At 40.7% G+C, this 23545-nt stretch overlaps 1 protein-coding gene and 1 pseudogene across 2 annotated transcripts in view; one reads left to right on the top strand and one right to left on the bottom strand.

Annotated features, from left to right (window-relative positions):
* Positions 1-23545, bottom strand: part of SCAI (suppressor of cancer cell invasion) — a 181408-nt gene that overhangs the window by 126091 nt on the left and 31772 nt on the right. The window lies entirely within an intron of this gene.
* Positions 16338-16457, top strand: LOC135277477 (U2 spliceosomal RNA; annotated as a pseudogene).

Genomic DNA, 23545 nt, shown 5'->3' with positions numbered 1-23545 from the left:
TTTTTTAATCTACACACTGGATCTCTCCCCTGAATTCCAGTCTCCATTTTCTAACTTTCCATTTGTCATCTCTATCTGAATGTCTAATTGGTACTCCAAACTTAGCAGATCCAAAACTTAATTGCAACTATTCACCCAAAAAACCTACTCTATTTACAGTCAACTCCATTCTTCCAGTTGCTCAGGTACAGTTTATTCCAAACATAGCAGACAAGGTGATCTTTTAAAATATGTCAAATTCTATCACTTAGCTCAGAATCTTCACATGATTTCCCATCTCATTCTGAGAAGGTCCCCAAGTCTTTATAATGGTTTACTAGGTCTCATATGATCTGATCACCACTATTATATCCAAGACTTTATCTCCTACTATTCTTAATTCTACTATTTCCATTCATTCTACTATTTCCATTCATTCTAGCCATACTGGTCTCCTTGTTGTTTCATGTACACACCAACACTCTACACATGCCTGTCACAGGGCTGTCTTGGTATTTGCAGTAATCTCAGCTTGAACCGCTCTTCCTAAAATATCTGCATAGCTAATTCCATCATTTCACTCAAATCACCTTATTGGAGAAGTCGTCCCTGACCACCCCCGTATAAAACAGCAACACTCTTTCTTATATTTATTTATTTTTGAGACGGAATCTCACTCTGTCACCCAGGCTGACATGAGTGGCTCCAATGTGGCTCACTGCAGCATCGACCTCCTGGGCTCAAGCAATCCTTCCGTCTCAGCTCCCCAAGTAGCTAGGACTACAGGCACACGCCACCACGCCCAGCTAATTTTTGTGTTTTTTACAGAGATGAGGTCTCGTCATGTTGCCCAGGCTGGTCTTGAACTTCTGAGGTCAATTGATCCACCTGTCTCAGCCTCCCAAAATGCTAAGATTACAGGTGTAAGCTGCCATGCCCAGTCAAAATTTACGTTATTATCTATCTCCAAATACAATACAAACCTCATGGTGGCAGGGATATTTCCCTGTCTCCAGTGTCTAGAATAAAGCCCAGTACTAATAGTTACACAAGAAACTGTTGATAAAGGAATGAAAGAAACTTTAGCTTTTTTTTTTTTTTTTGAGGCAGAGTTTCGTTCTTGTTGCCCAGGCTGGAGTGCAATGTCACCACCTCGGCTAACTGCAACCTCCGCCTCCCGGTTTCAACAATTCTCCTGCCTCAGCCTCCCAAGTAGCTGGGATTACAGGTATGTACCCCTACGCCCGGCTAATTTTGTAATTTTAGTAGAGATAGGGTTTCTCCACGTTGGTCAGGCTAGTCTCGAACTCCCAACCTCAGATGATCTGCCCACCTCGGCCTCCGAAAGTTCTGGTGTTACAGGTGTGAGCCACCATGCCCATCCAACTTTAGTTTTTTAAATTATAAAATGGATACATAAAACGTATTAATTACTTTCACACACACACAAGTTGTAACGGACATACAGATGTGTCAACCAGCTCTCCCCTCAAGAAATAACTTGCTCGGAATGCTGTCAGCCCCTGTAGGCATCACCTCTGCAGAGCTGCCTTGCCCAAGGTCATGTGCTTCCCAAGGCAGCCCTCATTCAGTAACCAACAAAGACAAAGGTATAAATGGTCCAGCCATTTTCGCTCAAGGTAAGGCAATTCTACAAGTCCACATTAGATCCAGAGCTCCCTATGGAGTCAGCACCTGTTGTTCAAACTGTACAACAGCTCAATTTCTCCCTGCCAGATCTTGCTTCTTCCCTTCCACTGGAGTTTAACAGAAGGGCACTCCTTAACATTCTGCACATTAAACTGTGTCTCAAATTCTGCTTTCTGAGTCCCTAACCAGTGATACAGTTAAAACAAAAAATATATACTTATTAAAACTAAAAAACAAAGCATATCCCTATAAAATAGAAAATGAACATCCCTATAATAGGTAGTCCTACAATATGTGTTCTCTCCTTCTCCAGAAATGGTTACATAACAACAGTGTTTCCTATTTTTAACTGGGCATATAAGGCCAACCATAATAAACACTAGTCTTCATTGCATCCAGGTGTGGTCATGGAACTAAATGATGGCCAATGGGATTTGAGATGAAGTGATGTAACTTTGAGAACTTGTCCTTAGAGGAATTAACGTGCTCTCTTCCTCCTGACTCTCCCTCTTTTTTCTAATGGGAATATGGACATAATATTGAGCATCTTGGACCACATGGATGTGGGCAATAACCCAGTGATGACAGAGCAACAAGACAGAAAGATCCTGGGAAAACAAAAGAACAGAAGGAGCCTGGATCTCTGTGGAGCCACCATACAAGCCTGGGAGGCTTAAACTGAGAAAGAATTAAACCCCAGTCTCTTTAAAATCTCTGTAATTTGGGTGAGGGCTACAACTGTTATCAGTGCTCTGCCTACATTTCCTCCCAACCCTGTGCTCTCACTCCCAACATCCAGCACCAGCAGGTCTTTGTAGAGGGGCAACCCTCAGTCTGCCAGCACTTCCTGGATATTTATACACTCATCCTGTATTAGTCCGTTTCACACCGCTGATAAAGGCACACCCAAGACTGGGTAATTTATACAGGAAAAAGGGTTTAATGGATGTACAGTTCCATGTAGCTGGGGAGGCCTCACAATCACAGCAGAAGGCAAAGAGGAGCAAGTCATGTCTTACATGGATGGCAGCAGGCAGAGAGAGAGCTTGTTCAGGGGAACTCCCCTTGCAGAACCATCAGATCTCGTGAGACTTATTCACTACCACAAGAACAGCATGGGAAAGACCTGCCCCCATGATTCAATTACCTCCCACTGGGTCCCTCCCACAACACAAGGGAATTCAAGATGATATCTGGGTGGGGATACAGCCAAACCATATCACCTCCCCACCAGGGATGGTCCTTAGCAATGACTGATGGGTATGAAAGTATGTAGGTTCTGCTTTATTTCTTTGGTCCCTGGCAGTGACAACTCTTAGGTATAAGCTCCAGAACTCCCTTGCAAGACTGAGCCTAAGTTGTCTACCTTGATGCTTTGCTTGATACCAGCCTCCTGTTCCTCTCCCTAGTCCTACTTTCCCACTCCCTAGCAGGTTTTTCTGAAACTGTTCAGTAAGTTGCCTTCCCATAAAGGCTTATCTCAAATCCTGCTTTTGGGGAACCCAACAAGAGGCAGTACCCTGCCTCTATCTCATTCCCCCAGGGTTGATCACAGTCAATAACTGTACACCTTTCCAAACCCTTTTCTTTGCATAATCAAACGTGGTTCTCTTAAATGAAAATGAAATTATATGACATAAACTATGCAACTGGCCTAATTCACTTAAAGTATTTCATGGACCGCATTCTATGACAGTAAAACAAATATACACCTCGCCAGGCACGGTGGCTCATGCCTGTAATCCCAGCACTTTGGGAGGCCGAGGCAGGCAGATCAAGAGGTCAGGAGTTCGAGAACAGCCTGACCAACATGGTGAAACCCCGTCTCTACTAAAAATACAAAACAATTAGCCAGGTGTTGTGGCAGACACCTATAATCCCAGCTGCTCAGACGCTGAGGCAGGAGAATCACTTGAACCCGGGAGGCAGAGATTGCAGTGAGTTGAGATTGCGCCACTGCACTCCAGCCTGGGTGACAGAGCATGACTCCATCTCAAAAAAAAAAAAAATACACCTAATTACTTTTCAGGATACATGGCTGCCTATCACTTAAAGATTAAATAAATATAAAACACACTTTTTGGATAAGTAGAGAATTTTAAAACTGTAGGAAACTTCTTTGGTTCACTCCTTTCATTCTACTCATCAATGACAAAAGAAAGATTATATTATGTATACAATTACTTCTAGGAATACCAAAAAGAAGTAACGCAAAATGTGTTAAAAGTAAATAAATTAGCCAGGCGCAGTGGCTCATGCCTGTAATCCCAACACTTTGGGAGGCAGAGGTGGGTGGATCACTTGAGGTCAGGAGTTCAAGACCAGGAGTTTATCTCTAATAAAACTACAAAAATCAGGCCGGGCATGGTGGTTCACCCCTTAATCCCAGAACTTTGGGAGGCCAAGGTGGGCGGATCATGAGGTCAGGAGTTGAAGACCAGCCTGACCAACATGGAGAAACCCCATCTCTACTAAAAATATCAAAAATTAGCCAGGTGTGGTGGTGCATGCCTGTAATCCCAGCTACTTGGGAGGCTGAGGCAGGAGAATTGCTTGAACCCGGGAGGCGGAGGTTGCAGTGAACCGAGATCGCGTCATTGCACTCCTGCCTGGCCAAGAAGAGCAAACTCCATCTCAAAAAAAAAAAAAAATACAGCCGGGCACAGTGGCTCATGCCTGTAATCCCAGCACTCTGGGAGGCTGTGAGCAGATCATGAGGTCAAGAGATCAAGACCATCCTGGCCAACATGATGAAACTCCATCTCTACTTAAAAAAAAAAATACAAAAATTAGCCAGGCGTGGTGGCATGCGCCTGTAGTCCCAGCTACTCGGGAGGCTAAGGTGGAAGAATTGCTTGAACCCAGGAGGCAGAGGCTGCAGTGAGCTGAGATTGCACCACTGCACTCCAGCCTGGCGACAGAGCAAGACTCCATCTAAAAAAAAAAAAAAAATATATATATATATATATATATACACACACACACACACAAATTAGCAGGGCATGGTGGCGCACACCTGTAATCTCGGTTACTCGAGAGGCTAAGGCACGAGAATCGCTTGAATTCAGGAGGCAGAAGTAGCACTGAGCCGAGATCATGCCACTTCACTCCAACCTGACAGACAGAGCAAGACTCCATCTCGTAAAACAAAATAATAACTTGGGAAAAAAAGTAAATAAATTAAATCATTCTTTCTTCTAGTTCTTTGAACGTCCCAGAATTTAAAGGCCTAAAATAGATATACACACATATATATCTAATCTTCAACATATTAATACTTTAAATATTTTATGTGCAAATAAAGTTTATTTCATATACCAGGATGGTCTTTCTTACAGTTTTAAAAAGGCAGGAAGAAGAGAAAGAAGTAGGAACATTTCCCTAACTCCTATTACGAGTCTGGTGTTTCCAAAGAACATCCTTTTGTTATTGGCAAAATACTGGCTGGGCGTGGTGGCTCATGCCTGTAATCCCGGCACTTTGGGAGGCCAAGGCGGGTGGATCACCTGAGGTCAGGAGTTCGAGACCAGCCTGACCCTGTCATGGCGAAAACTTGTCTCTACTAAAAATATAAAAATTAGCTGGGCTTAGTGGTGGGTGCCTGTAAACCCAACTACTCAGGAGGCTGAGGCAGGAGAATCACTTGAACCCAGGAGGTGGAGACAAGATCATACCATTGCACTCCAGCCTGGGCAACAAAGTCAGACTTGTCTCAAAAAAAAAAATTCTGGATATTTCAGAAGGATATATTGCTTGAAATATACGTTCCAAGGAAGAAGAGATTATAGGTATTCCATGATCCTCCAATAATTAAAATAATAGCAATAGAAATTTCAGTATTTCAACATCAACATTATTTAAGAATGTATATATATTCTTATATGTATATATTCTTACATATATAAGAATGTTTATAAGAGTATGAATATTCTAAGAAATTTTTTTTTTTTTTGAGACAGAGTTTGGCTTGTTACCCAGGCTGGAGTGCAATGGCGCGATCTCGGCTCACCGCAACCTCCACCTCCTGGGTTCAGGCAATTCTCCTGCCTCAGCCTCCTGAGTAGCTGGGATTACAGGCACGCGCCACCACGCCCAGCTAATTTTTTGTATTTTTAGTAGAGACGGGGTTTCACCATGTTGACCAGGATGGTCTCGATCTCTTGACCTCGTGATCCACCCGCCTCGGCCTCCCAAAGTGCTGGGATTACAGGCGTGAGCCACCGCGCCCGGCCCAAGAATTTTTTTTTAAACGAAGTTTCACTCTTGTTGCCCAGGCTGGAGTGCAATGACGCGATCTCTGCTCACTGCAACCTGTCTTAACAGACCCTGTCTCTCTCTCTTGCCCAGGCTAGAGTACAGTGGTACAATCACAGCTCACTGCAACCTCAACCTCCTGGGTTCAAAAGATCCTCCCACCTTAGTCTCCTCAGTAGCTGGAACTACCAATGCATACCACAACACCTGGATAACCTTTTTCATTTTTTGTAGCGACGAGGTCTTGCTATGTTGTGTAGGCCAGTCTCAAACTCCCAGTCTCAAGCAATCCTCCTGTCTCGGCTTCCCAAAATGCTGGGATTACAGGCGTAAACCACCATGCCCAGCACATATTTAGAACGTGACTGAAAAGATAACAACGTTATCTCTTATTGAATGGTTAATCTGGATTACAATTGTAAAAGAGACTTAATAAAGCAGTGTAACCTTTATTTTCTACAAAATGACTATCCTGGTGCCTAAAATGAAACAGAAGCCTTGAAAAAACAAACTCTCATGAGTAACAAGATTGTTTCAATCTTATTTGGAACTGTTCAATGTTATATATCAAACATTTTGGCAGGCCAATAACTGTAACATTATAATTTAAGAATACTAAGAAGAGGCATGGCTGTAGACACAGTCACAGTGTTGGTAAATTAAGAAACTAAGGGGGTCAGATGTGTGAGAGAACTTCTGTGGTGGTGTTTTTCCTATTTGTGAACTGCAAAGGGAAGTCTCCAATCTAGTTATTAAACTTTCAGTCTGTCTGAGGTAATAGCTATTATGCCTAAAGCAATTATCCATGCTAGTACTGGAGATGTTTTGTTGTTAGTGTTTTAGCAGAAGTCAGATAATTCCTGGGTTTGTCTGTATGTGCCCTTATCCCTTAATCAACAAGAACATCTACAACATCAAAATTCTCCCTCCTGTTTCCAGGTCTTCTCAATTGGCAAAATCACAGATTAAAAAAAAAAGAATTAGACAAATGTGTCCAAAATTGTCGTTACTGCAAATGTTTTGAGACAAACTTTAAAAACAGATTTACTTGTAAGGGATTTTGTTGAGATGTAGAGAAGCAGCACTTCCTTGAAGTTTATTTCTGATACTGTTAGCTACATTCTTGGCATCCTTCAGGAATTTTAAGAATACATATTCATATCCAGGAAAAAATAGAGAAAATGTATATATATGCAGATACTTCCCCAAATTAAACTAAGCATGATGAAATTCCTATAGGATTTTGTTATGAAAGAAATCACTTTTTATCTTTTTATCTTTTTTTTTTTTTTTTTTTTTTTTTTGAGACAGTATCTCACTCCGTTGCCCAGGCTGGAATGCAATGGTGCGATCTCGGTTCACTGCAACCTTTGCCTCCAGGTTCAAGTGATTCTTGTGACCCAGCCTGCCCAGTAGCTGAGATGACTGGTGTGCACTACCATGCCTGGCTAATTTTCTTTGTATTTTTAATAGAGATGGAGTTTTGCCATGTTGGCCAGGCTGGTCTCGACCTCCTGGCCTCAAGTGATGCACCAGCCTCGGTCTCCCGAAGTGCTAGGATTACAGGCAACAGCCGTTGCACCTGGCCCACTTTTCATCCTTCAGAGAAAAACAAATACATACCTTATGTTCAGGCAAAATGTAGGAATTATCACTGGTACTTTGGCTTAGGCTCTGGCTGGCCTTGAACATTCCAGACTTTTAGAATGAATAATGAATATGGGGGGATCATGTGTCTGTCAGTAACAGGTGTTAAATTCTATTGTCTCTATGAATTTGACTACTGTAAGTACCTTGTATAAGTGGAATCATATTTGTCATTTTGTGTCTGGCTTATTTCATTTAGCACAGTGTCTTCAACGTTCATCCATGCTGTAGCATGTGTCAGAATTTCATTCCTTTTTACAGCTACATAATATCCCATTGTATGGCTATACCACATTTTGTGTATCCGTTCATCTGTATCAATGAACATCTGGGTTGTCTGCACCTTTTGGTATTGTGAATGCTGCTGCTATGAACCTTGGTATACCAATCTGTTCAAGTACCTGCTTTCAATTTATTTGGGCATATGCCCAGAAGTTGAGTGGCTGGATCATATAAAAATTCCATATTTAATTTTTTAAAGGAATTGCTATGCTTTAATGTAAGATTTTAAAGCACAAATATCAGTGTATTCTACAAATCCATAAGTAGCCCGTCTCTTGTGGTGACTGTCCATATTTAGCTTAGAATTGCAACCTGCAACATACATGTCAGAAGTGGCCCAGGTTTTAACAGTTAGAAAGGAAAAAAAGTAGTAATAAGAGCTATCACTTATTGACTGTTTATTATGCCCCAGATTCTGAGCTCAGAGCTTTATACAGATTCTTGCATTGAATCCTGAAGACAAACCTACTTGGTCCTACTAGCTCCATTTTAGAGATGAGTAAGTAGGTCAGATAGGTTAATGACATGCCTAAGATCACAAAGCAGAAAAGTGCCAGCACCAGGACTCAATTTCAGTCCTAAGTCAGACTCTTTGCTTTAATCACTATTCATTCTTCAACAATCATTCATTAAAGGCCTATTATATATCAGATAATATTCGAATTGCAGATGACACAGTGTGAGCAAAACACACAAAAAAATATTCTTGGACTAGTATAACTTACCTCTAGTTGGGGGAGACAATACAAATTATAAAAATTACATAGTATATTAGACGGTGACACGTGCTCTGGAGAAAAAGCAAGCAGACAAAGGAGACAAACAGCTGCGACTGCAAACAGGCTGATCACTAAAGACCTCACTAAGATGACATCTGAGCAAAAAAACTTGAAGGAGGTGAAAGCATAAACCATGAGGGAAATCTGGTAGAAAACTATTCTAGGCAGAGAAAAGAGCAAGTGCACAGGCCCCAACGTAGCCTGCCTGATGTGCCTGAGTTACAGTAAAACATTGAACTAAAAACTGTGACTGAGCTGGGCACGGTGGTGCACGCCTACAGTCCCAGCTACTCAGGAGGCTAAAGCGGGGGGACTGCTTCAGTCCAGGAGTTTGAAACCAGCCAGGGCGACACAGTGAGACCCCGTCTCTTAACAACAACAACAAACCCAACTGAGACTGAAGCGGAACCAGCCTTAGATTGATGAGGAGGGGATGAGGTCAGAGAGATAATGAAGAACCAGTTCACACACAGCCATGTAGGCCACCAAAAGGCCTTCAGCTTGTATCCTGAGGGAAATGAGGAGCCACTGGAGCGTTTTGAGCAAGGAGTGATATGATTTGATTGACATTTTAAAAGGATCACACGGGCAGGGCGCGGTGGCTCACGCCTGTAATCCCAGCACTTTGGGAGGCCGAGGCGGGTGGATCACGAGGGGTGAAACCCCGTCTCTACTAAAAATACAAAAAATTAGCTGGGCATGGTGGCGCGTGCCTGTAATCCCAGCTACTCAGGAGGCTGAGGCAGGAGAATTGCCTGAACCCAGGAGGCAGAGGTTGCAGTGAGCCGAGATCGCGCCATTTCACTCCAGCCTGGGTAAAAAGAGCGAAACTCCCTCTCAAAAAAAAAAAAAAAAAAAAAAAGGATCACACTGGCTACTGTATAGGGAGACAAGAATGGAAGCAGGGGAGACAGTTATAAGACTGCTCTAACAACTCAAGCCACAGCTTAAATCAGTGGAGAGAGTGGTAAATAGTTAAATGCTGAATATTTCCTAAAGATAGAGCTGAGACTTAACTGATGGACTAGATATAGAGGATAAAACAAGTTAAAGAATGACTCCTTTGGTCTGAGCAACTGGAAGGATGGAACAGCCACTGACTAAGAAGAGACTGCAGGTACCACAGGTCTGAGGGTCTACTGGGAGCTCCACTTTGGGCATGTTAGGGTTAAGAAGCTACTGGACATCTGAACAAAAATGCAGAACAGACAGCTGGAATTTTGAGTCTAGAGTTCAGGGGAATGGTGTAGGCTGGAGTCAATTTCATACCACAAAATGTGCCAGGAACTGTATCAGACACTAGAAATACAGGGATGAATACATAGTACTGATCAGCCAAGAGACTAAAGTACATCCTTTCCCTCTAAATACATTTCTCAGTGTGTTTGTTAACAGTTGCTATGAAAGAGCAGGGAAAATGTCAGTCAGCTAAACAGTTTAGATTTTCTTTTGAGGATTTTTCAGACTTTAAAAAACTAACATATACTGTGACTTCCCACAAGGGGATAGATACATCAAGCTGTTATGTGAACTTCTTAGCTTTTGTTGAAGTGTATGTTGTAGGCACATACTGGTCTAGGGCAAGGTTCTCAACTCCAACACTATGGACACCTGAGACCTTGATGTGGGCGCAATCCTGTGCATTGCAGGATGTTTTGCAGCATTCCTGGCCTCCACACACTAGATACCAGTAACACACCTCACATCGGTGACAAAAATAACTGTCTCCAGACATTACTAAATGCCCCCTGAGGGACAAAATCACCCCCAGTTGAGAACCATTGGTCTAATGTCATAATAATATATGTTTCCATAGGGAAATAATGATATTCCTTTTTCCTAAGTCTACTTTTATTTATTTAGCAGTAGAAAAGGATCTATTCATCTATCCTAATTATCCCAATAATGAATTCATTACCATTTCCCTACTTAAACAGATAAGAGGCCATTAGACATAAATTTCCTCATTTTCCCCTCCAGCCTCAATCTAACTTATCCTCCCTCATTCCTCCTCTTTCATAGAGAACAGCTGCTCCTCCAGCCACCACTTGTGCACTGGATTCCAGTCCCACTTGCCTCCAACCACAACTTGACCATCAGCTACTCCCTGACCAGTAAGGGTTCACTTACTGGGTTCACTTCTCCCTCAGCCGTCAAACACGCTAATTTTTTCTCTTACCAAAATGAAACAAACAAATCTAAACACTGTTTTTTGGTTTTTTTTTCTGAGACGTAGTCTCACTCTGTCACCCAGGCTGGAGTGCAGTGGTGCGATCTCGGCTCACTGCAACCTCTGACTCCTAGGTTCAAGCGATTCTCCTGCCTCAGCCTCCCAAGTAGCTGGGATTACAGGTGTGTGCCACCACACCCAGCTAATGTTTATAGTTTTAGTAGATACGGGTTTTCCCCATGTTGGCCAGGCTGGTCTCTAACTCCTGACGTCAGGTGATCTACCCTCCTCACACTTCCAAAGTGCTGGCATTACAGGCATGAGGCACCAGGCCCGGCCCTACCCAAAGACTTTCTCCTGTCCCTTAAGTCATCTCTCTCTCCTTCTCTATAGAATTAAATTTTCATGAGGTTCCATCTTACGCGCCTGCCCTCTACTTTTCCTCACTGCACGCTTTCTACTCTCTCAGAGACGAGGACCTCTTATTTGCCCCATTCAATGGTTTCCTCAGAGGCTTTCCCTGCCTGATATCATCTAGTGCTGAAAATTTATTTTATTTTATTTTATTTTTGAGACAGAGTCTCGCTCTGTCACTAGAGTGCCAGGCTAAAGTGCAGTGGCGTGATCTTGGCTCACTGCAACCTCCGCCTCCTGGGTTCAAGCAATTCTCCTGCCTCACCCTCCCAAGTAGCTGAGACTACAGGTGCTCATCACCATGCCCAGTTAATTTTTGTATTTTAGTAGAGATGGGGTTTCACCATGTTGGCCAGGATGGCCTCGATCTCTTGACCTTGTGATCCGCCCACCTCGGCCTCCCAAAATGCTGGGATTACAGGCGTGAGCCACTGTGCCCGGCCGAAAATTTTTTTTTTTTTTTTTTTTTTTTTTTGAGACAGAGTTTCGCTCTTGTTACCCAGGCTGGAGTGCAATGGCGCAATCTCGGCTCACCGCAACCTCCGCCTCCTGGGTTCAGGCAATTCTCCTGCCTCAGCCTCCCGAGTAGCTGGGATTACAGGCACGCACCACCATGCCCAGCTAATTTTTTGTATTTTTAGTAGAGACGGGGTTTCACCATGTTGACCAGGATGGTCTCGATCTCTTTTTTTTTTTTTTTTTTTTTTTTTTGAGACGGAGTCTCGCTCTTGTTACCCAGGCTGGAGTGCAATGGCGCGATCTCGGCTCACCGCAACCTCCGCCTCCTGGGTTCAGGCAATTCTCCTGCCTCAGACTCCTGAGTAGCTGTGATTACAGGCACGCGCCACCGTGCCCAGCTAATTTTTTTGTATTAATAGAGACGGGGTTTCACAATGTTGACCAGGATGGTCTCGATCTCTCGACCTCGTGATCCACCCGCCTCGGCCTCCCAAAGTGCTGGGATTACAGGCGTGAGCCACCGTGCCCGGCTCGAAAATATTTTTAAATGAACCTCTGAAGAAACTTTTTGACCCAGTAAGCAATGTCTCTCTTGAATCTCATGACATTATTCTCTTGGTTCTCCTTTCACCTCATTGATGGCTTTCTCGCATTCTGTTTTCCTGTTTTTTCTGCATCCTCTAACACCGGTAGTCCTTTGGGGATGATTTTCAGTCCTCTTCTAAATGACTTCCAGGACTCCAAACACTCATAGGAATTCCCTATTTAACTCTGACCTCATATTATATCTTGAGCTTAAATTAAGATTTTTAACAGCAAGATGGCAGATTTTTAATAAAAAGAACCAGAAATAATATTAACATCAACAATAATAACCACTACTAGAAATGTCTTTTACATCCCAAGCACCAAAAAAGCACTTTATAAATATTCACTCATTTAATTTGCTCCTCAACAAGCAGTCCTTACTATTCCAACTACATTAATGAAGTTACAATCTCAGAGAAGTTAAACAACTTTCTTACACAGCTAGTAAACTGTAAATCTAGGACTGGAAAAAGAGTTTACTTCAAAGCCAGTTTCTTAAGTGATACTGTTTAACCTTATCTCTGTGATTTCTCCTCAAAATTCAATTTTCTTAGGTCTTCCAGAGTTTCACAAACTTATGGGATAATTTAAGGTTAACATTCAAACTATACACTCTTGGCCTCTGTATTAAAAGAGAAACATTATTTTTCTAAGAATCTTGGGGCTAAAAGGAAGTTAGTGTTATATAATTCATCTCTCAGCCTGTAGGCAGAAGTGTATCTAACCCATTCCAGACAGATGGGTATCTTCTATTTTTAATGACATCTAGGAAAGGAAACTGTCGCCTACTAAATTTAGACTGTGAGCCAAAGGAAAGAAGCATATCTAATTTTATGCTCCATATAGCCAGGCCTTCACATATAGTTGGTAATATGCATCCTAACAGGATTATTACAAGTAGAAATGAACACTTAAACAATAAAAAAACAAAGGCAATCACTAGAAAGTGATTCAACTGGACTCTTCAAGTTGACAAGACAACAGAATCATTCCAGTTCAAACTACGATGGAGTTGACATCATAACAATTCTTCCTATTATATTAAAACCCATCTGGCCGAATGGGAAAAATGACAAAGGAGTGTCCAGGAGGTACCTAGTTTTTAAAAGTTAATTTGAAATCTTAATGGAGAAGAGTCATGAATGCATCCTAAGTCAGTGACACTGTGAAGTCTGTAGTTACATCTTTGCCATTACTTATTCTTAACTCTAGACTTTAAATCTAAATACTTCACAATCTCCCTAAAAGATTTTAGTCTAATTCTGTGTTTCTAATTCTGTGTTTCAGATCATCTTTCCTGGCTCTCAAGACATTAAGGAAAAAACAAACAAAACTAATATTGCACAAATGATGCAAAATGAAGAGATTTCTGACAATGTGTTTTACTTAAAAAAAAAAAAAAAAAAGGACTAGTGCAGTGGCTCACACCTGAAATCCCAAGGCTTCGGGAGGCCGAGGTGGGCAGGCAGCCTCCCGAAGCCTTGGGATTCCAGGTGCGCAGATCACTTCAGCCCAGGAGTTCAACACCAACTGAACAACACGGTGAAACCCAATCTCTACTAAAAATACAAAAATTAGCTAAGCATGGTGGTGTGCGTCTGTGGTCCCAGCTACTCGTGAGGCTGATACAGGAGGATTGCTTGAATCTGGGAGGTTGAAGCTGCAGTGAAATGTAATCATGCCACTGCACTCTAGCCTGGGTGACAGAATAAGACCCTGTCTCAAAAAAAAAAAAAAAAGAAAGAAAAAAGTAAAAAGGAGGCCGGGCGCGGTGGCTCACGCCTGTAATCCCAGTACTTTGGGAGGCCGAGGCGGGTGGATCGCGAGGTCAAGAGATCGAGACCATCCTGGTCAACATGGTGAAACCCCGTCTCTACTAAAAATACAAAAAAGTAGCTGGGCATGGTGGCGCATGCCTGTAATCCCAGCTACTCGGGAGGCTGAGGCAGGAGAATTGCCTGAACCCAGGAGGTAGAGGTTGCGGTGAGCCGAGATTGCGCCATTGCACTCCAGCCTGGGTAACAAGAGCGAAACTCCGTCTCAAAAAAAAAAAAAAGAAAAGGAAAAAGGAAAGAAGAAAAACTCTGCACTGTTACAACAGAAAGCTAAAATCATTTTAAGCTATTTTTTTTGAAGAAGCCACTGAATAGAGTTGACACAAACATTTATTTAATTGGCTCCAAGTAAAATAACTTCCCAAATTAACAACTAGAGAATGCATCTTTGCAAAGTTAAGAGGGCTTTAGCATTACTTCAAATGACATAAACTCCTGGGTCAAATCATATAAAACTACATTGATCACTTTTACTAATGATTAAAGGAAACTGAAAAGTGCATAATTATATAAAGTATACGTTCTGACCTCCACTATCACATTAAATATGGTACAAACTAGCAATAAGTGCAAATTGACAAATGTGGGGACATGTTTGTATAAAACTACACTGGTAATGTGTTGGTACAATTCCAAAAACCTGGGTCATAGCTCAACCATTTTTAAAAAGAAATATTCACCAAAAATAGCAAATATCTACAGTAAGACAAAATATTGACCTCAACTAATCAGGCAAAACCATGAAATACTTATTTTAAAAGTAAATCAAATTGTTTCCCAAAAGAGAGAATCTATTTCTAAGCATAATAATGAGGTAGGATATTTGTGACCAAAATAGTTCTTTCCCCAATCATTATTTAGTGAATGACTTGGCAATGAATTTGTATTAAAGGGACAAAATTTTATTTTGCCATATTCTAATCTTATAATCATTGTTTTAAACTTCCAAAGTGAAAACCTCTTATAAGCACTATATATATTTCAAATCAATAACCATCTTCAAACTTAAGTCAAAAAGTTAAGGTCAGGCAATGTGGCTCACACCTGTAATTCCAGCACTTTAGGAGGCTGAGGCGGGTGGGATCATTTGAGTTCAAGACCAGCCTGGGCAACATGGCAAAACCTCATCTCTACAAAAACACAAAAAATTAGCCGGACGTGCTGGCAGGTGCCTGTGGTCCCAGCTACTCTGGAGGCTGAGGTGGGAAAATAGCTTGAGCCCAGAAGGCAGTGGCTGCAGTGAGCCAAGATTGTGCCACTGCTCTCCAGCCTGGGTGAGTGAGACCCTGTGGCAAAAAAAGAAAAGAAAAAGAAAAAAAAAAAAAAGATGGCCTCTCCCTCAAAAATCTAGCCTAGGCTGGGTGTGGTGGCTCACACCTGTAATCCCAGCACTTTGGGAGGCTGAGGCAGGCAGATCACTTGAGGTCAGGAGTTCAAGACCAGTGTGGCCAACATGGTGAAACCATGTCTCTACTAAAAATACTAAATTAGTCAGGCATGGCGGTGGGCACCTGCAATCCCAACTGTTCAGGAGGCTAAGGCAAGAGAATTGCTTAAACCTGTGAGGTAGAGGCTGCAGTGAGCTGAGATCACACCACTGCCCTTCAGCCTGAGCGACAGAGTAAGATCCTGTTTCAAAAAAAAAAACTGGTGTCAACACTGTTTTGTTTTCTGAATAGTAATAGTCTTCAAAGGGGCTTGACAGTTTTTCACTTTTGCTGACAGCCAAACTGATCCATCAACTTTCATAAATCATCTGGTGATAAAAAAAAAAAAAAAAAAAAAAAAAAACCAAAGCCGGCCGGGCACGGTGGCTCAAGCTTGTAATCCTAGCACTTTGGGAGGCCGAGGTATGTGGATCACCTGAGGTCAGGAGTTCAAGACCAGCCTGGCCATCATAGTGAAACCCCACCTTTATTTTTAAAATAAATAAATAAAAATTAAAACAAAAACAAAGCCATCATATACCTCTAAAAATTCAACTCTAGCCTGGGCAACATAGTGAGCCCTCATCTTTACAAAAAATTTAAGAATTAGCTGGGCATGGTGACATATCCCTGTAGTCCCAGCTACTCAGGAGGCTGAGGCAGGAAGATTGCTACCACTGCATTCCAGCCTGGGTGATAAGAGTGAGACAATGTCTCTAAAATAAATAAATAAAAATTCAAATAACTCACTACTGCAACGGTAAATAAGGAAATGTTCTATTTCTCCAAGAGCTAAGTCTGCTCCTATTCCCTTCATGACACTGGGAAAACTATTCATATTTTTACATTACCTATCACTTCTTGGCCTTTTGGCTAAGATCAAGTGTAATATTTGTTCTTATCAGTTTACTGTTACATGTCTCATTTCCCTTCCCCACAAAATAAATAAATTTGAATGTTGTTTAAAGTTCTTCAGGTTCAAAATCTCTGTAATTCTGTACAAAGTATCTGAATGTGTATAGCAGAAACAGGCAATGTATTTTAAGAATAAATAGAACCACAGATAAATACTTTGGCACAATTGCTTATACATATTTTCTACATTCCCACTTTTGGCATAGAGAAGGAAATTGCTTACATTACTATATTTTATCTCCAAGAACCTAAAGCCTCTCTCCTTATAAGTTTCCAAATCTTAATCTCAGAGGATAAACACTTTTTAAGAAAAAGATATAGTTAAGTCAATATTTAGCCAATATGATCTTAGAAAGTTTCTTAAATTTCGGACTAAATACCTTAAACAGTTTAAATTTCTAAGTGCAAATAACTCTGATTGTCTTCAAATAAAAGCAAGATAAAAAACACAAGCATTGGAAGATTCATTTCCAATGCCCTAGTCATCTAGTAAAATATTTTAGCATCATAAGCTTTATTTCCCATCTGACATCCTCAGGGATCTAGTTTGACAGCTCCTTTGTACAATTTCTACTGTAAGACTTCTCTGGCCTTTCTTGGCACATGTAACTTGCTGCTAGGTAATATTTTCTTTGGCAACAAATTATATACTTTATAGAAAGAGACCTTCAACTGAACCCTCACCACTCAAACCCACATTCTTCCCAAACATGTGAATCTTAAACTAAGTCTCGTATAACAATATGGACACATTTTATTGCATCGAAATGTTAAATATTCATTAAATTCTCCCTGCTAGAATGATTCAAGTTACAATCTCTCTTAAAGAAAAATCAAAATGGTTTTGCTAAATCATATGCTGAATTTGTGTTATTTTTCTTTTCCTTTTTTTTTTTTTTTTTTTTGAGACAGGGTCTTACTGTTTTGCCCAGGCTGGAGTGCGGAGGTACAATCACCACTTACTGCAGCCTTGACCTCCTGGGCTCAAGCAATTCTCCCACCTCAGCCTCCCCTGTAGCTAGGCATGTGCCACCATTCCTGGTTAATTTATTATTTTTTTTTTTAGTGTTTTGTAGAGTCAGAGTCTCACTATGTTGCCCACGCTGGTCTTGAACTCCTGGGCTCAAGCGATCCTCCTGCTTCAGCCTCCTAAAGTGCTGGGATTACAGGTGTGAGCTACTATGCCTGGCCTTGAGTTATTTTCCTTTCTTTCAATTGCCCTTGAATTATAAGCAAATACATATTCTACTAGGTTTCAGGAAATAAAAACAAAATTAACTGTAATTGAGAAAAATAAGTACAATATAAACGGAACTCCCAAAGTTTAAGAATTAGAGCCAGGCAAGATAGCTCATGCTTGTAATCCTAGCTATTCAGGAGGTTGAAGTGGGAGGATAACTTGAAGCCAGAAATTCAAGAGGAACCTGGGCAACATAGTGAGACTCTAAGAAAATTTTAAATATCAGCCAGGTGTGGTGGCATGTGCCTGCAGTCCTAGCTACTCAAGAAGCTGAGGCAGGAGGAAGGTCTGAGCTGGGGAGTGAGCCTGGCGGCAGTGAGTTATGATTGTGCCACTACACTCCAGCCTCAGCAACAGAGCAAGACCCCATCTCTAAAAATAAATTTTAAAATGAGTAAATAATTTAAAGAATTATACTTTCAATTCACTATTCCCACCTTTTTATTTAATACATACCCTAACATATTTTTCCCTCATTAATAACCTATTACTACAGAAATAAAATGTATATGTTATTGACTGACAAAGCCCAAATGAACTATTGAAGCAACTACTTAAATCAAGTTATTTATTTATTTTATTTTATTTTATTTATTTCTTTTGAGGCAGAGTCTCACTCTGTTGCCCAGGCTAGAGTGCAGTGGTGTGATCTTGGCTCACTGCGACCTCCACCTCCCGGGTTCAAACAATTCTTGTGCCTCAGCCTCCCAAGTAGCTGGGATTATGGGTGCACACCACCATGCCCAGCTAATTTTTGTATTTTTAATAGAGATGGGGTTTCGCCATGATGGCCAGGCTGGTCTCAAACTCCTGACCTCAAATGATCCACCCACCTCGGCATTCCAAAGTGCTGGGTTACAGACATAAGCCACCATGCCTGGCTCCAAGCATGCCTTAATTTAATTCAAATATCTATAGCCCTTAAAACTCAGATGATAGAAAGTTTCAGTAAACACAGAATCTGCCCACTAGTTGATATTCTAGCAGAGAAGATGAAAAAGTTTACAAATTTAAACATATATATTATATTGGTATGATATCATTTGAAAAAGCTAAAGATTGGAAAGTTTACTCATATTATAAGATGTATGACCTTGAACAGATCATTTGTCTTCCTAGAAAAACACAGCTGACCAAAACTGAAACAAGTGCAAATGGAAAACCTAAACAGTCCTATATGTATTAAAGAAGTAGATCTGTAATTAAACAGTGGTTCAAATAAAATCATCATAGCGAGACTATGTCTCTAAAACAAAATTTTAAAAATTAGCTGGGGGTGGTGGCACACACTTACAGTCCAGCTATTCAAGAGGCTGAGGTGGGAGAATCACTTAAGCCAGGAGTTCAAGAGCAGTCTGGGCAACTGATATGGTTTGCATCTGTGTCCCTGGCCAAATCTCATGTCGAATGGTGATCTCCATTGTTGGAGGTGGGGTCTGGTGGGAGGTGATTGGATCATAGGGGTAGTTTCTCATTATTTAACTTGGCGATAGTAAGTTCTCATGAGATCTGGTTGCCTCCCCACTCTCTTGCTCCTGCTCCGGCCATTAAGACCTGCCTGCTTCTCCTTCACCTTCCACCATGATTGTAAGTTTCCTGAGGCCTCCACAGAAGCAGAAGCTTCTTGTTCTGCCTGCAGAACAGTGAGCCAATTAAACCTCTTTTCTTTATAAATTTACCCAGTCTCAGGTATTTCTTTTTATTTTTTTAATTCAGGTATCTCTTCACAATCGTATGAGAATGGACTAATACAGTCCTGCTCCTGCCATGTAAGAGGACTGCTCCCACTTTGCCCTCCACCATGAGTAAAAGCTCCCTGAGGCCTCCCCAGAAGCAGATGCTGCCATGCTTCCTGAACAGCCTGTGGAACCGTGAGCCAAGTAAACCTTTTCTCTTTAAAAAACAACATAAATATTATGCAAACTTTTCTAGAGAAAAAGAGGGAACATTTCCCAACCCACTTTATACCCTTGGATAACCATTTATAAGGAAAATCTTGATGTCAAAACCTGAAGAAAGGCAGTATTATATACAAAATATAGATGTAAAAACCCTAAAACACATATGAGTAAATTGAATTTGGCAATATATTAAAAAAGGATCGTGACTAAGTTGGGTTTATTACAGAAATTTAAGGTTGGTTTAACATCCAAAAAAAAAAAAAAAAAAAAATCAATCAAACTAATTCAACACATTAGGAGGAAAAAAGAGAAAGAAAAAAAATCGTATGATCTTCTCAATAGATACAGAAAAATCATTTGGTAAAATTAAACATCCATTCAACATTTTTTTAAAAAAAGACTTAAAATACTTCTTTTTTTTTTTTTTTTTTAATAAAGATGGGGTTTCACCATGTTGGTCAGGCTGGTCTTGAACTCCCGACCTCAGATGATCCGCCCACCTCAGCCTCCCAGAGTGCTGGATTATAGGCGTGAACCACCGCACCCGGCCACTTAAAAGATTTCTACTTCTATCTAAGGTATAGTAATGGGGACTAGATTTACCCGCCTATCTGGAAAAGAAAAGAAAAAAAGGAAGAAAGCAGATGAAATAGAGTAAATCAAGCTTGCCCAACCCATGGCCCATGAGACACATGCAACTCAGGACAGCTTTGAATGTGGCCCAACACAAATTCATAAACTTTCTTAAAACATTATGAGATCTTTTTTGTTCTTTTTTTTTTTTTTTTTTTTAGCTCATCAGTTATCATTAGTGTTAGTGTATTTTATACGTGGTCCAAGACAACTGTTCTTCCACTGTAGCCCAGGGAAGCCAAAAGATTGGACATTCCTGGACTAAACAGTAGTTTTCAAGACATTGGACATTAGGCAACAAAGACAGTGATCTCTGAGGACAAAAGAGGGGAGGCCCTACAACTACCCCAGCTGACTGCCTTGAGAGCATTTCTAGGATATAGCACAAGGAAGGGGAACTCAGGCAGAAGCCCTGAGTTGAAAAGATGGAGCTGAGTGTCTAGAGAGACTAAGGCATCTACAGTGCACAGGACAGAATGCTGTAGAGGAGAAAGCTTCACAGAGAGAAAATACTAGAGATCTGGGGAGTTTCTCTTAAGTATTCCGTCAAGTACTAATCAGCCCATGTGTAGAAGAAAACTATCAAAGACAGAGGAAAGAACCATCTGAGAGGATTAGAGGGAACAGTCCCTGGAACTCACACACAGGCAGTAACAGTGACTGCTCCCACCAGCCAGACTTGAAAAATCTTATAATTCCCTGGTATGGTATTCAGAAGGGTCATGTCACAATAGTAGAGTTATATGCCCTAGGGATGACAGCCCTAAACGGTGCTCTGATCCACCTGACAAAGCTTAAAAGTATGACCATAAAGAACAGAAATATTTCCAAATAATTTAACTGCATGCCAATAAAAGTCTCAAGAAATTTATTAAAAAGAAAAAAAAAAACTCAAGTATCTTTGCAATGTCTACCATCTATTCAAAGATAACTAAACATGGAAAGGAGCAATAAAATATGAGAAAAATCAACCAATCAAAACCAACCCAGAACAGAACTGACATTAAAATAGTGATTATAACTCTAGGGGTGAGGAAACTATTCTTCTAACAGGCCAGATAATAAATATTTTAAGCTTTGTGAGCCATACAGTCTCTGTAATACCTATGCAACACTGCTGTTGGGAAAAAGTCTTAGGCTTTTTCACATGGCAAACAGGATACATAAATAACCAATAAACATATACAAAGGTGTCTGGCGTCATCAATCATCACAGGAATGCAAATTAAAACCACAATGTGCCCCAGTAGCAACAAACACACCTAACACCCAGTTCTTGGCTTATAATACTATTCTCCAATAAAAGGAATCAGGGATCCTTGGAGAAATATCTGATTCTATGACTGACGAAATATACAAGATGAACCTGGGGCATCTTGTAGAGCCAGAAAGGGAAGGAAATGCTTAAAAAATAAAATAAAACAAAGCCATAATGATAGTGGTATGTCAAAGGGACTTATCAGCCAACTGAAAGAGCTCCCAATGACCAAAACTGGAACAATTTGAGCAACAAAATAAAGTAGTACTAGATTATAACCCAAAGTACGAAACAAACATCCATGAGTCCAATTATACAAATATATGATTGAATATACAGACAAATCTTAAATGAAGAAAAACTTAATTTATGTAGGTATTTTATCTTCAAGGAAGTGGAACACAGCCTTCACTCTTTAAGTGTGCACTGTGCAGTGACTTCCTTCCAAAGAGTACAACATGAAAAGGGTGAATAAAGTAGTAACTTAACAATGAAGAAATGTGACAAACCCTATCTTAGCCAGGTAATCAAGTTTACTGTCAACAGAAATAAGTCATGCAGAACCTAAAAGTCCAATCTAATCATGAGAAAAACACCATACAAATCCCAGTTGAGAGACGTTCTCCAAAATATTTGACTAATGCCTCTCAAAATTTTTTTTCCCCCTCAAAATTTTCAAAGTCATCAAATATAAGAGAAGTCTGAGAAACTGAAACTGGCAAGAGCATCCCAAGGAAATGCGATGACTATCTGTAATGTGGTATCCTGGGTGCAACAGAAAAAGGATACTAAGTAAAGACTAAAGAAAGTAGAAAAAAGTATGAATTTTAAAAATTTTTAAAAGTAAATGTAATATGTATAATCATAGTGTATAATATATATAATCATATCACCTCTTGTGTTATATGATCATTATAAAAGAAGTGGAAAATCCAGAAAGTATAAAGTTTTGTTAATTATCCAAAATTTCACTCTCTGGAGGTAACCATGATTAATATGCTAAGGCAATGGTTCCCAAACTGTGTGCTCAGGTGCCTTGGGGTACCACAGCAAATTCACAAGGATGCTGCAAAATACTTTAAATTTTCCAGGGAAATACAGTGACATCTGTTGGATACTATGCAAACTACAAGTTCTAGGTAGTTCAACTTTAACATAAGGTCACTCAACATTCCTTTTAATAATGTCCTGCTTGTGAAGCTGATTTTTAATAGTCGCTGGCATAAAAAACAAATGCTATGTGAAAATCCCCTGGTACAGGGAATGAGCTGATGGTGTACAATGATTCTAAGGTTTGAGAAGTTGTACAATACTTAACATATACTCCACTAGTAATTACAGTTACTGAAAAATAAAATAAATTTTCCTTAAAAACAAAACATATTATACGCCTACTATAATAGCTAACTAAATATTTAAAATACCAAGGGCTGGCAAGGAAGGAAACTGCAATTCTCACTGAAGTAGTTGATGGGAGTGTAAACTGGTACAACCATTTAAGAAAACAACTGTCCATATTTAGCTGACAAATGCCCATTTTGTATGACTCAGAATTTCTTTAGATATATAACCTGAAGGATGTCCTTGTTTTTTTTTGTTTTTTTTTTTCGAGACGGAGTTTCGCTCTTTTACCCAGGCTGGAGTGCAATGGCGTGATCTCGGCTCACCACAACCTCCGCCTCCTGGATTCAGGCAATTCTCCTGCCTCAGCCTCCTGAGTAGCTGGGATTACAGGCACGTGCCACCATGCCCAGCTAATTTTTTGTATTTTTAGTAGAGACGGGGTTTCACCATGTTGACCAGGATGGTCTCAATCTCTTGACCTCGTGATCCACCCGCCTCGGCCTCCCAAAGTGCTGGGATTACAGGCGTGAGCCACTGCGCCCGGCCTGTCCTTGTTTTTTTTCCCAGAGACAGGGTCTTGCTCTGTTGCCCAGGCTGTAGCACAATGGCATGATCATAGCTCAAAGCAGCCTTGAACTCCTTGGCTCAAACAATCCTCTCACCTTGGCCCTCCTAAGTAGCCGGTGCTACAGGTATGTGTCACCACATCCAGCTTTTTTTTTTTTTTTTTTTGAGATGGAGTCTTGCTCTGTTGCCCAAGCTGGAGTGCA

Source organism: Aotus nancymaae, unplaced genomic scaffold (genome assembly GCF_030222135.1).
Source record: "Aotus nancymaae isolate 86718 unplaced genomic scaffold, 86718_ANA_hifiasm-v0.15.2.pri h1tg000003l, whole genome shotgun sequence".
Lineage (NCBI taxonomy): Eukaryota > Metazoa > Chordata > Mammalia > Primates > Aotidae > Aotus > Aotus nancymaae.
This window is presented reverse-complemented; position numbering and strand designations above follow the sequence as displayed.